Consider the following 15,414-nt stretch of genomic DNA (forward strand, 5'->3'; position numbering starts at 1 on the left):
GTTAGGGATAGGTTATGGTTTTAATTAAGTCTATGATTAGAGCTAGGGTTTGGTTTAGGGTAAATGTTAGGGTTAAAGTAAGTGTTAGTTTTGGTGCTAGAGTTATGGTTAGGTTAGGGTAAGTTTTAGTGTTTGAGCTAGAGTTAGGGCTAGGTTAAAGATTAGGTTTAGCGTTAGGTCTAGGTTTACGTTTATGGTTAGAGTTAGGTTTAGTGTTAACGATAGGGTTTTAATTAGGTTTAGAGTTAGGGTAATGGATATGGTTAGAGCTTGGGCTAGGGTTAATGTTAGGATAAGGGCTAGGTTTTGGGTAAAGTTTTAGGAGAGGGCTAAGGTTATGTTTAGTGTAAAGGTTAGGCTCTGAGCTAGGGTTATGTCTAAGGTGAGGGTGAGGGTTAGAGTTAGGGTTAGGGCAAGGTTTAGGCTTATATTTATACTTAGAGTTAAGTTTAGACTTAGAATTAGAGCTAGGATTTTTATTAGGTTTAAGGCTAGAATTAGTACTATGGATAATGTAAAAGCAAGTGTTATGTTTAGGCCTGATTTTAAGTTTAGGGTTATGTCTAGGTCTATTTTAGGTCTAAATTTTAGGTTAGTTTCAGGTTTAAAGCTAGGTATAGTTTTAGGATCAGGGACAGTGTTCAGGGTAGGGTTATGGTTAGGGTTAGAGCCATGATTAGGACTAGTGTTAGGTCTAGGGATAGGGTAAGTGTTTGCTTTAAGTTAAGGGTTATTGTTAGGTCTAGTGCTAGGCTTTTGTTTAGGTGTAGAGCTAGAGTTATAGCTATATTTAGGATTGTCTTTGGGTCTAGGTTTAGTGTTAGTCTTTGGTAAAGGTATAGGGTTACTGGTAGGTCTATTGTTAGGTTTTGCTTTAGGGTTAGGTTTAACTTTAGACCTAGGCTTACTATTAATGTCACATGAGATTCAGAGTTAGGGTTAGAGCTAGAATGAGGGCTAGGGGAAAGACAAGTTATATGGTTAGAGTTTAAGTTAGACTAAGGATTAGGGTTATGACTAGGCTTAGCATTTGGATTAGGGATTGGTTTAAGGTAAGGGATAGTGTTAGAGCTAGGGTTAGGGCTAGTGTTAGTTTTAAGATTAGGGTTTAAGCTAGTGTTAGGGCTCAGATTATGGGAGGGATATGTTAAGGTTAGGACAATGATTAATGTACAAAGTAGGGTTAAAAATAAGGCTAGTTTTAGGTTTAGGATTAAGGCTAGTTCTAATGTTAGGGTTAATTTAAAGATAGGGTTATTCTTAGATATAGGAATAGTGTTAGGGTAAGTGTCAGGGTCATGGTTACTTTTAGAGTTAGTGTTAGGCTAGGTTTTGGTTTAGGTTAAAGGATAGTCTTAGGGCTATGAATTTTTTTTATGGCTAGGGCTAGCGGCAGGTCAAGTTTTAGGGGTAGTGTTATGGTTATGGTAAGTGTTAGGGCTTTGTTTAGAATTATGGTTACAGTTAAATTTAGAGTTAGTTTTAAATCTATGTTTAGGACTAGGTCTAATAATGAATCTAGGGCTAGGGCAAGAGTTAGAGTTACTCTTAGGGCTAGAGTTAGGGTTAGGATAGGATTAAATTAGAACTAAAATTAGTGCTAGGCTTAGTGTTAGTGTTAGGTCTTGGGTTAGGGCAAGGGTTAGGGTTAGGGTTAGGGTAAGGTTCAGGGTAAGGGATGGAATTATAAGTAGTTTTAGGGCTAGGGCGAGAGTTAGAATTAGTATTAGGTTTCCAGTTGTTGTTCAGGTTAAGATTAAGGCTAGGTTTAGGGCTAAAATTAGGGCTAGGCTAATTTCAGGTCTAGGGTTAAGGTTAAAAATAGGTTATTGGTACATCTAGTGTAAGTGTTAGGTTTAGGGTTAAGGTCAGGTTTAGAGCTAAGTGTATTATTAGGGTAAAGTTTACGATCAGTTTTTTTTTTAATTAATTTTTTATTTATTTTTTATTGGTTGTTCAAAACATTACAATGCTTATGACATATCATCTTTCATACATTTGTTTCAAGTGCGTTATGAACTCCCATTTTTACCCCAAATACAAGTTGCAGAATCACATCCGTTACACATCCACATTTTAACATTTTAACATAATGCCATATTAGTGACTGTATTATTCTGCTACCTTTTCTATCCCCTACTATCCCCCCTTCCCTTCCCTCCCATCTTCCCTCTCTACCCCATCTGCTGTTATTGAGTTCTCTCCCTTGTTTTTTTTCCCCTTCCCCTCACAAACTCTTATGTGTATTTTTGTGTTAGAATGAGGGTCTCCTTCCATTTCCGTACAGTTTCCCTTCTCTCTCCCTTTCCCTCCCACCACTCGTTAGGGTTAGGGTGATGTGTAGAGCTAGGGTAAATGTTAAATCAGAGTCAGGGTCAGAGTTAGTTTTAGGGTTTGGTTTAAATTTGAATTATGGCTAGGGTTAGAAGTAGGTGTACTTTTAGTGCTTGGTTTAGGTTTGAGTTTAGGGTTAGGGCTATTGCTCAGTTTTGTTTTAGGGCTAGGGCTAAAGTTAGGTGTAGTTTTAGGATTAGCCTTTGAGTTAGGACTAGTGTTAGGTTTAGCTTGAGGCTTAGGGTTATGGTTAGATTTAGAGCTCAGTGTAGATCTAGAGTTGCAGCCAGGGCAATGCATAGGGCAAGTGTTAGAGCTGCCATTCAGGCTAGAATTAGGGTTCCAGTAATGTATAGGTTTAGAACTAGGTTTAGGGCTAAGGTGAGAGTTAGAGATAGTCTTTGGCTAGGGTTAGCGTTAGGGTTAGCGATAGGGCTAAGATTAGGTCTAGGATTAGTGTTAGGTTAGGCCTAGCTTTAGCATTATGATTATAATTAAGGATATGTTTAGGGCTAGGATAAGGGCTAGGATTTGTGTTAGGTTAGGGTTAGGATTATGTGTAGGGGTAATATCAGGTCTAGGGTTGTGGTTAGGGATAGTTTTAGGGTTAGATTTATGGGTAGGTATAGTGTAATGATTAGGTATCGGATAATAGTCAGTTTTAGAGCTATGGGAATTATTAGGGTCAGGGTCATTGTCAGTATTTGGTTTAGGTTTGAGTCTAGGGAGAGGGTTCTAATTAGTTTTAGGGTTAGGGTTAGGGTAATGATAGGGTTAGGTTTAGGGTTCAGGTTAGGTCTAAGGTAATTGATAGTTTTGCGGATAACAATATAGTTAGGCTTAGGCCTAGGGTTAGCATTAGAGAAGGGTTATATTTAAGGTAATTAATACAATTAGAGATAAGGTTAGGTCTAGGGTTATGGTTAGGTTTAGGTCTTGAATTAGGGTTAGGATAAGGGTTAGAACTAGAGTTAATTTTATGGTAATGTTTAGTGCAAGGATTAGGTTCTGATCTACGGATAAAGCTATGCTGAAAGTTAGCTTCAAAGTTATTTCTAATGATTGGATTACAGTAGGTTTTGGTTTAGAATTAGGGTAAGACCTAGAATTAGTGGATGGGTCAATATAAGGGTCAGGGTTAGGGTTTGGGTGTGAAATAGGGTTAGAGAGAATGAGCACTAGAGATAGAGCTATTCATAGGGTTTGGGTTTTGGTTAGCCTAAGGGTTAAGAATAGGTTAGGTTTATCCTTAGTTTTAGGGTTTTTCTTATGGTAAGGGATTGGTTTAGAGCTAGGGCTAGGGCTATGTTTAGGGTTAGACTTAGGGTTAAAACTAGGTTTAGGGCTCAGATTAAGGCTTCTTTTTTTAGGATTACGGTTAGGGTTAGGACAATAGCTAATATTAGACCTAGGGTTACAATTAGCCTTAATTACAGTTTGCTTTAAATTTAGTGTTAGGGTTAGGTTTAAGGTTAGGGTGATCTTTAGAGATAGGGTATGTGTTAGGATATGGGTCAGGTCAGGGTTAGTTTTAAGGTAACTGTTAGGACTCGAATGAGGGCTAGTGTTAGTTCTAGTTGTAATATCTGGGTTTGCTTGAAGTTAAGGTGTAGGGTTAGAGGTATTGCTAGGTTTTGATTTAGTTCCAGGGTTTGGGTTAGGGCTCTCATTAGTGTTAGGCTGAGGCTTAAGGTTAGGTTTAGATTTGGAGTTAGGGTTAAATCTAGGATTAGGGCTAGGACTAAGTGTAGGGCAAGTATTAGGGGTAGGGATAGGGTTACAGGAAAAGATATGTTTAGAAGTAGGGATAGGGCTAGGGCGAGAGTTAGAGTTAGTCTTAGGGCTAGGGTTAGGTTTAGGGTTAGAGATAAATCTAAATTTGGAATAGGATTAGTCCTAGGTTTAATATTCACATTAAGCCTAGGATTAGGGTTAGAATCAGGACTAGGTTTAGTTGGAGTTAGGGTTAGTTTTAGGCCTAAAATGAAAGGCTAGGGCTTATTTCAGGTCCAGAATTATTTTTAAAGATAGTTTTAGGTTTAGGATTATGGCTAAGTCTAGAGTAAGGGTTAAGTTTAGGGTTGGAGTCAAGTTTGAGGTAGGGGTATTATTAGGGTCAACGTCTAGTTTAGGGTTTCGGATAGGTTATGGTTTAAATTTAGGGCTCAAATTAGTGTTAGGTTTAGGGTTAGTGTATTATAGGGTTAGGTTTAGAGGTCAGGTTAGGTTTAGGGTAATGGATAGAGTTAGGATTAAGAATAGGGTTAGGTTAATTTCTAGGGTTAGCATTAGGGTTAGGGTAATGGTTATTGTAATGGATACAGTTAGAGATTGGTTTAGGGCTCAGTTTATGGTTACAATTAGAGCTAGGTTTAGGGTAAGGGATAGGATTAAAGTCTTGGATTAGGGTTAGGTTTTGGCTTCATTTAAGGCTAGTGTTAGGGTTATGGCTAATGCAAGTACTAGGGTTACAATTAGGACTAGTTTTAGTGTTTTAGGCCTAGGTTTAGTGTTAGCTTTAGGTTTAAGGTTAGGGTAATGTTTTGTCCTTGGCTTAGTGTTATGGTCAGAATCAGGCTCAGGGTTAATTATAGGGATTGGTTTAAATCTCGAATTAGGACTGGAGTTAGGGTTAGATGTATGGTTAGGGCTTGGTATAGGTTAAGGGTTAGGGTTAGAGATTTGGCTTGGTTTTTTTCAGGGCTATGGTTAGGGTTAAGGCAAATTTTAGGATTAGTTTTATGGTTAGGAATAGTGTTAGATTTTGGCTTTGGTTTTGGGTTTCGGTTAAATTTAGAGATAGGTTTTGATCTAAGATTAGTGCTAAAGCTAAGGATAGGGCAAGGGTAAGGGCTAGGGTTAGGTGTAGGATTAGGGATAGTGCTAAATTATGGCTAGGGTTAGTTTTAGGTTTAGGGTTAGGGCTAGTTTTAGAAATACCATTAGGGTTAGGGATAGTTTCAGGTTTAAACTTCGGCATCAAGTTAGCATTAGATTTAGAGTTAGGTTTTTCTCTATGGTTAAAGTAGGGCTAAGCATAGGGCAAGAGTGATGACTAGGGTTAGGGTTAAATTTAGGGTTTTGATTAGGGTAAGAGATGTGGTTATAACTAGGTATAGGGCTAGGGCGAGGGTTAGTATTAGAGTTAGGGCTGGGGTGATGTTATGGCTATGATTAAGGCTAGGTTTAGGTCTAGGATGAGGATTAGGGCTTGTGTTAGCTTTAGGGATAGTATTATGCCTAGGGTTAATTCCAGGTCTAGGTTTACAGTTAGGGATAGATTTAGTGTTATGTTTACGGCCTGGTCCAGTGTAACGGCTAGGCTTTTGGTAAGGGTCAGACTTAGCTGTAGAGTTATTTTTTATTGTCTGAGTCAGGGTTAGGGTTTGGATTAATTAGGGTTTAGGTTTGGATTAATTAATTAGGTTCAGGTGTAGGGCTTGAATTAGTGTTAGATTTGGGTTTAGAATAATGACAGTGTTAGGTTAAGGGTTCAGGTTTTGTTTAGTGTAGTGGATAGGGTTAGTGTTAGGCCTAGGTTTAGCATAGGGTTAGGGTTATCATTAGGGTAATGGATACGATTAGATCTAAGGTTAGGCCTAAGGTTATGTATAGGATTAGGGCTAGTATTTGGGTTAGGATTAGGTTTAAATTGATGGATAAAGCTAGGTTTAAGACTCGGATTAAGGCTAGGTTTTTGTTTAAGTTAGGGCTAGGGTTAAGGCTACGGCTAAAGTATAAATTAGGGTCATTATTAGCACTAGTTATAGGGTTAGGGTTAGGACTACTTTTAGTGTTAGGTTTAGGTTTCCAGTTTTTATGATGTTTACAGCTAGGGTTAGTGTTAGGCTCGGAGTCAGGGTCAATGAAAGTTTCGGGTTAGGGTTAGGACAAGAATTAGGGATAGTTTAGGGCTAGATGTAGAGATAGGGTTTGGTTTAGGTTAAAAGTTAGTGTTAGAGATATCACTCGGTTTTGTTCTAGGGCTATGGGTAAGGCTAGGGCTAGTTTTAGTATTAAAGTTTGGGCTTGGGCTAGTGTTAGTGTGAGGTGAAGGGTTTATGTTAAGGTTTAGGGTTAGGGGTAGGGCTAGAGTTATCGTTAGATTTAGTTCTAGGATTAGGGTTAGATTTAGAGTTAGGTTTACATCTAGGGTTTGAGCTAGGGCTAAGTATAGTTTTAGGGTTAGGGCTTAGTTTAGGGCTAGGTTTAGGACAATGGTAAGGGATGGGGTTAGAACTAGGTATAGTGGGCTGGGGATGTGGCTCAAGCGGTAGCGTGCTCATCTGGCATGCATGCGCCTTGGGTTCGATCCTCAACACCACATACAAACAAAGGTGTTGTGTCCACCGATAACTAAAAAATAAATATTAAAATTCTCTCTCTCTCTCTCTCTCTCTCTCTCTCTCTCTCTCTCTCTTAAAAAAAGGAACTAGTTATAGTGCTAGGGGCAGAGTTAGAGGTAGCCTTAAGGTTAGGGTTAGGTTTAGGGTTAGGGGTAGGGCTAAATAGGGGCTGGGATTAGGACTAGGGTTAGTGTTAGGGTTAAGCTTACGGTTAGGGCTAGGTTTAGTGTTAGGTTTAGAGTTAGGGTTAGGTTTAGTATAAGGGATGTGATTAGGGCTAGTTTTAGGACTAGGGTTAGGATTAAAGTTGAAATTAGAGTTAAGGTTAGAGTTAGTGTTATGATTAAGGCAAGGCTTATGGCTATGATGTGGGCTCAGGTTTTTGTTATGGTTAGGGCTATGATTAGAGCTAGGGTTAATGTCAGGTGTAGGGTATAATTAGGGATTTTTTTAGGTTTAGGTTTTAGACTAGTTTTATTGTAAGTGTTAGTTTTCATGTTAGGGTCAGATTTAGAGCTATGGGTCTTATAAGGGTTTCCGTCAGTCTTAGGGTTTGGGTTAGGTTAATGGTTTTTTAAATTTTTTTTATTATTAGTTGTTTAAAAAATTACAAAGCTCTTGACATATCATATTCATACATTTGATTCAAGCAGATTGAAAGAGAACTTAAATTACTAACATACAGGATGAAAAAGGCAATATCACAACAGATGCTACAGAAATACAGAAGACAATTAGAAATAATTTTGAAACCCTATATTCCAATAAAATAGAAGACAGTGAAGACATCGATAAACTTCTAAAGTCATATGATTTGCCCAGACTGACTCAGGAGGATACACACAATTTGAACAGACCAATATCAATGGATGAAATAGAAGAAGTAATCAAAAACTACCAACCAAGCAAACCCCAGGACTGGATGGGTATATAGCAGAGTTTTAAAAAACCTTTAAAGAAGAATTAATACCAAAACTTTTCAAGTTATTTCAGGAAACAAAAAAAGAGGGAGCTCTTCCAAACCCAATCTATGAGGCCAACATCACCCTGATTCTGAAACCAGACAAAGGCACCTCAAAGAAAGAAAACTACAGACCAATATCTCTAATGAACCTAGATGCAAAAAATTCTCAATAAAATTCTGGCAAAACGGATACAAAAACACATGAAAAAAAATGTGCACCATGATCAGGTAGGATTCATCCCTGGGATGCAAGGCTGGTTCAATATACGGAAATCAATAAATGTTATTCACCACATTAACAGACTTAAAGATAAGAACCATATGATCATCTCAATAGACGCAGAAAAAGCATTCGACAAAGTATAGCATCCCTTTAGGTTCAAAACATTAGAAAAACTTGGGATAACAGGAACTTGCCTCAACATTGTAAAAGCTATCTATGCTAAGCCTCAGGCTAGCATCATTCTGAATCGAGAAAAATTGAAGGCATTCCCTCTAAAATCTGGAACAAGACAGGGATGCCCTTTCTCACCACTTTTATTCAATATAGTTCTCAAAACACTGGCCAGAGCAATTAGACAGACAAAAGAAATTAAAGGCATTAAAATAGGAAAAGAAGAAGTTAAATCATCACTATTTGCAGATGACATGATTCTATACCTAGCAGACCCAAAAGGGTCTACAAAGAAACTACTAGAACTAATTAATGAATTCAGCAAAGTGGCATGATATAAAAACAACATGCATAAATCAAAGGCATTTCTGTATATCAGCAACAAAACTTCTGAAATGGAAATAAGGAAAAACACCCCATTCACATTATCCTCAAAAAAAATAAAATAAAATAAAATAAAATACTTGGGAATCAACCTAACAAAGGAGGTGAAAGATTTATACAATGAAAACTACAGAACTCTAAAGAGAGAAATAGAAGAAGATCTTAGAAGTTGAAAAAATGTACCCTGCTCATTTATAGGCAGAACTAACATCATCAAAATGGCGCTATTACCAAAAGTTCTCTATAGGTTTAATGCAATGCCAATCAAAATCCCAATGGCATTTCTTAAAGAAATAATTAAAGCAATCATGAAATTCATATGGAAAAAGAAAAGACCCAGAATAGCAAAAGCAACTCTAAGCAGAAAGTGTGAATCAGTTGGCATAATGATACCAGATTTCAAACTATACTACAGAGCAATATTAACAAAAACAGCATGATACTGGTACCAAAACAGGTGGGTGGACCAATGGTACAGAATAGAGGACACAGAGACTAATACACAAAGTTAAAACTATCTTATATTTGATAAAGAAGCTAAATGCATGCAATGAAGGAAGGATAGCATTTTCAACAAATGGTGCTGGGAAAACTGGAAATCCATATGCAACAAAATAAATCTGAATCCGCTTCTCTCGCCATGCACAAAAGTGAACTCAAAATGAATCAAGGAGCTTGATATCAAATCAGAGACTCTGCATCTGATTGAAGAAAAAGTTGGCTCTGATCTACATATTGTGGGGTCAGGCTCTGAATTCCTTAATAGTACACCCATAGCACATGAGTTAATAACCAGAATCAACAAATGGGACTTACTTAAACTAAAACTTTTTTCTCAGCAAGAGAAACAATAAGAGAGGTAAATAGGAAGCCTACATGCTGGGAACATTTTTTCACTCCACACACTTCAGATAGAGCCCTAATATCCAGAGTATACAAAGAACACAAAAATATAAACAATAAGATAACAAATAACCCAATCAACAAATGGGCCAAGGACCTGAACAGACACTTCTCAGAGGAGGACATACAATCAATCAACAAGTACATGAAAAAAATGCTCACCATCTCTTGCTGAGAGCCACAGAGGAGTCTGTATGGCCCCTGGCATTTTGCCAAGAGTATTGATTGACAGGCAAGGCATTACTATCCGCCTCTGCCGCTACTTTTGAGTTCTCGCACTACTTTCGAGCTCTCATGGGAATTTCCAGGGATTCCCCGAGAGTTCCCATTGGTTGAGGAAGTGCAGGAGGAGGGTTTTCCGGAGGAGATATTTCCTGCTGCCGGGTTCCTGGACGAGCCGCGTGGCTTTCGGGAGATTTTCCCAGGAGCGTGTGTGAGGTTTTTTTTTGCAGTTCAAAAATAAAGTTTGTTCCTGCTTCAGTGGCTCATGATTTGTGCCCAGCCAGACTGTGGCAATTGTCGGCCCGTGCGGGGAACGTCTGAAGCTTCGGGGTAAGTGAAATTGCTTGCCCCTAAGGGAAGGCGAGAGAATGGGTGACCATTTTAAAAAACAATGTGTTCTTGTTTTGATTTGTTTTGTGTTTGTTTTAAGCTGCCTATCCCTAGAATTTTCTCAGGCAGACTGGGAAAAATGGTTGGCTCAAGGTTTGAAGTTGTTCGCCCCTGAGGAAGAGATAGAAATAGACCACAAATGCACATGTCAAGAAAATAGGAAAATTGATACAACGATCTTTTGTTCCGTTTTTGCTTCATTCTGTATCGGTTTTGTTCTGTGTTATCTTATTGGGTTGCGTTACCTTTATAACAGATTAGAAATTAGTAAAAAACAAACTGAAAAAGTGTTAAGTAAATTGTTAGATGTTCAGACCATGGAGAAAGACATTTTAGATCAAGCAAAAAAGAAGGTCTCTCGAGCTAGTCAGACAGAGGAAGAAAATTTAAAGGAAGAAAGCTTAGAGGAGAAACAGCTATTAGGGGAAAAGCTACAACAGGAGGCTGCTACTAACATAGTTCTAACACCAGAGGGCGTAATTCAACCAACAGCTCCACCTATGGAGATAGCTGAGTGGCCCTCAACCCCAGTAGCTGATAGATGGGATCCTGAGACAGGACCTCAAAGATTAGCATGCCCTGTACTTAAGCAGGCAGGAGGGCAGCGAATTCACCATGCTTTAGATTTCAAAACAGTGAAGCAGTTAAAGGAGGCTGTAACAACCTATGGTCGTCAAGCACCCTTCACGGTGAGCATGGTCGAATCCATTACCAACTTGGACATGAAGCCAGCAGATTGGGCTAGTATGTGTAAATCTGTGCTAAATGGAGGACAATATTTGTCATGGAAGGTTGTCAATGAGGAATTTTGCAGGGAGACAGCTAGGCGAAATGCAGCAGCCAGTTACCCTAAAAGAAATTTAGATATGTTGTTAGGAAAGGGACCTTATGAGGGTCAACGGCAACAAATTGAATATGATCCTGGCGTATACGCACAAATTGCTGTAGATGTGGTTAGGGCATGGAAAACTTTACAGGGGCATGGAGATTTACAAGGACAGTTATCTAAGGTAATACAAGGAACTAATGAACCTTACGCTGAACTTACAGATAGGCTTATTCAAGCAGCTTCTAGAATTTTTGGGGATACAGAACAAGCAATGCCATTTATGAAACAACTGGCTTATGACCAAGCAAATCGTTGCTGCAGAGAGGTCATTAGACCATGGAGACATGAAGATTTAAACACATATATTAAATTATGTAGAGACATTAATGAACAAGGGCAAGTCTTGGCAGCAGTACAACAGGCTTTAGATGCCAGGCCAAAACCATGCTACAATTGTGAACAAACAGGACATTTTAAAATGAGTTGCCCCATAACAGGAGGGTTTAACAAAGCTAGATATCAAAGGAATAGAATACCAGGTATTTGCCCATGATGCCGTAGAGGGAGACATTGGGCTAATGAATGCCGTTCTCAAACCACCATAGAGGGTGCTCCGTTATCAAAAAATGGACAAGGACCAGGTGTTTACTCACAATATTGTGGAGAAAAGCATCGGGCTCCATTGCCAAAAAACAGACAGGGGGGCCCAATGCTCCGGGGCCCATGACCACAAATGTACGGGGCACTGGAGGAACCCAGAAACACCATGGAGGAACCCAGCAACAGCATCAGGGTAGTGCCCAGGACACATTATCCATCAGATCTCTCATCAGACGAACCAGAGGGAGCGCAGGGTTGGACATCTGCACCTCCGCCAGAGCAGTACTAACTCCAGAGATGGGAGTTCAAATCATTCCCACAGGAGTAAAAGGACCTCTTTCCCAAGGAACAGTAGGCTTATTGTTAGGACGCAGTTCTTCTATTCTAAAAGGACTTATGATAAGTCCCGGGGTAATTGATCCCGATTATGAAGGTGAAATAAAAATTATAGCTAGTTCTCCAAAGGGTATATCAGTAATTTCACCAGGAGATAGAGTAGCACAGTTATTAATAATACCCAGCCTACATGATAAATTTTCCAGTAGTAGTAAAGAAAGAGGTTCCAGGGGATTAGGCTCCACAGATGTAGATTGGGCTATGCTGTCTTTAAATTTAGATTCTCGCCCAATGCTAAAACTAAATATTCAAGGACATGAATTTAATGGGCTACTGGATACAGGTGCAGACCTTAGCATCATATTTCGTCAAGAATGGCCAAAACATTGGCCGTTACAACAAGCCACTCAAACGCTTCGAGGCCTAGGAGTGGAAACTAATCCCCATAGAATTGCAATGGTATTAGATTGGAAGGATCCTGAAGGATGTGAAGGAACTATACAGCCATATGTATTGGATCATCTTCCTATAAATTTATGGGGACGAGATGTCCTAGATCAATTAAGTTTGACATTAACAAATAACATCAATCCAAATGTGCCCACTATTAGGGCTAAACAAGGTATCAGGAAAGAAAAAAGATTAGGAGAACAAGGTATAGCAGCACCAATTCAAATAGACATGGACTGGGTTTTCAGAAGGGGTCACTGACGCAATAAAAATTACTTGGAAATCAGAAAGACCAGTATGGGTTCCTCAGTGGCCCCTGACTAAAGAAAAGATACAAGCAGCCCATGACCTGGTCAAACAACAATTAGCGGAGGGACATATACAACCTTCCGTATCTCCCTATAATACTCCCATTCTTGTCATTAAAAATAAATCTGGTAAATAGAGATTATTACAAGATTTAAGAGCCATTAATAATGAGATGGTTATTATGGGACCTGCTCAATCAGGAATTCCCCAATTGTTTGCTTTGCCAAAAACCTGGTACGTTTTAGCTATAGATATTAAAGATTGGTTTTTTTTAATTCCAATTCATCCTGAGGATAGTCCACGTTTTGCATTTACTATCCTTGCACTGAATCATGAAGGTCCTGATCAGAGATATGAATGGAAAGTACTCCCTCAAGGGATGGCTAACAGCCCAACTATGTGTCAAATTTATGTTAACAAAGCAATCCAACCACTTAGAAATCAAAATCCTGGACTACAAATATTTCACTATATGGATGATGTATTGTTAGCACACAAAGATAAAAACACATTGCTAGAACGTTATGCCACACTTACAAATTTATTAAGAAATTATAATCTAGAGATAGCAATAAAGTACAATTAAATTTTCTAATTCATTATTTAGGAGTTCTATTATCCTCAACCATGGTCCGTCCACCAAAAATTCAAATACGAGTAGATCAACTCAAATCACTTAACGACTTTCAAAAGTTATTAGGAGACATTAATTGGATAAGGCCTTATCTAGGCATACCAACAGGAGAGTTGGGACCTTTATTTGATATCCTAAAAGGCCCATCAGATCTATATTCACCCCAAATATTAACGCCTGAAGCAAGAAAGGCATTAACAATTATTGAAACATATATGGAAAATATGCATTTGGATAGAATTGATATAAGTTTGCCTTTATTATTTATTGTAATACCAACAAAAAATATTCCTACAGGAGTATTTTGGCAAGAAGGTCCATTATTGTGGATATATTTATCTTATTCTCCTAACACTATTCTTACTAGGTATTCTGAGGCTGTAGGACAATTAATACTCAAAGGAATAAAAGCAGCAAAGGGAGTATTTGGAATTTCTCCCAATAAAATTATTACTCCATATACTATGGATCAAATTGATGAGTTAGCTAATGAGTTAAATACTTGGGCAATAATCATGTGTAAATCTAATGTTTCATTTGATAATCACTTACCATCTAATCCTTTGTTGTCTTTTTGGTCTTTGCATCCTGTAGTTTTTCCAAAAATGACAAGAAAAACCCCTATCATGAATGCTCCAAATGTCTTCACTGATGGGTCAAATAATGGTACAGCAGCAGTAGTTACCCCTGATCAAACTTTTACATTTTTAGTGACCAAACAATCAGCTCAAAAGGTAGAGCTTAATGCAGTTTTACAAGCTTTTGTGATGTTTAAAGATTCTGTATTTAATTTATTTTCCGATAGTCAGCATATAGTTAATGCTATATTATCCCTTGAAGATGCTTGTAGGATTTTCCCTTCCTCTACTCTTTTCTCTTTGTTTTCCACTATACAAAGTCTGATATGGGACAGAAAAGATCCATTCTTTATAGGACATATCAGAGCACATACAGGATTGCCTGGAGCCCTTAGTTTGGGTAACGATTTAGCAGATAAAACTACACATGATATACATATTTTCTCTACACTAGAAGAAGCTACAAATTTTCATAAAAGGTTCCATGTCAATTCTAATACTTTACAAATGCTTTTTAAAATAACTAAGGAACAAGCTAGACAAATAATAAAACAATGTCAAAATTGTTTGAACTTTTTACCACAAGTTAATCTTGGAGTCAATCATAGAGGACTGATACCTAACCATATTTGGCAGATGGACGTTACACACTTGCCAGAATTTGGAAAATTAAAATATTTGCTTGTTACAGTTGATACTTCTTCCAGATTTTGGATGGGCTCCCTTCATGCCGGAGAAAAAACTAAAGATGTTATAGCTCATTGCTTACAAAATTTTGCCACTGTGGGCATTCCAAAACAGTTAAAAACAGATAATGGTCCTGGTTATACTTCTACCTCTTTTAAACAATTTTGCTCATCATTTGGCATTACTCACATAACAGGAATCCCATAGAATCCACAGGGACAAGGCATAGTTGAAAGAGCTCATCAAACTATTAAAATGTACTTATTAAAGCAAAAAGAGGGAATTGGAAAGGGGTATATATCCCCCAAAGATAAACTTAAAATAACCCTCTTTAAACTTTTTAAATTTGGATTCATCAGGGCTTAGTGCTGCAGAAAGGCATATGTGTGCAAAAAATGTACATAAGCCTAAGGTGCTTTGGAAGGATATTCTAACAGGACAATGGAAAGGTCCTGACCCAGTGATTGTCTGGAGTCGGGGGTCTGTTTGTATGTTTCCACAGGGAGAACAGCAGCTGATTTGGATTCCAGAGAGATTAACTAAGGTCCTGACCCAGTGATTGTCTGGAGTTGGGGTTCTGTTTTTGTGTTTCCACAGGGAGAACAACAGCCGATTTGGATTCCAGAGAAACTAACCAAAGCGAATTCTACGGACGAAAAAAAAATAAAAGTGATTTGACTCAAATGCATAACAGCTGATATCCAAAGCTCCAGTTTGGCTATTCTTACATCTGCGACTGTGATTAACCAGGATGTTCTTTTCAATATTTATTTTATTTTTGCCTTTTCCCACAGCATAAAGTTCTATTTTATTTTTGAGCTCATAGAGACCTAGGTTAATGTTTTTCTGATCAGTTTTATTTTTTGACTGTGGAGTTTTTAAACATTGCAATGGAGATTTCACCTAGGTAAAGCTACAAGGCCTTTACTATCGTCTTATGTGTTGTATGTTATGTGTGCACACTTCTGTTTTGTGTTGTATGTCTGTATGTGCGTATGTCCATAGATCATATATGAGGAGCGCTCATGAATAAATGGATATGAATTTTTTTTTA

This window comes from Callospermophilus lateralis, chromosome 8, assembly GCF_048772815.1.
Source record: "Callospermophilus lateralis isolate mCalLat2 chromosome 8, mCalLat2.hap1, whole genome shotgun sequence".
Lineage (NCBI taxonomy): Eukaryota > Metazoa > Chordata > Mammalia > Rodentia > Sciuridae > Callospermophilus > Callospermophilus lateralis.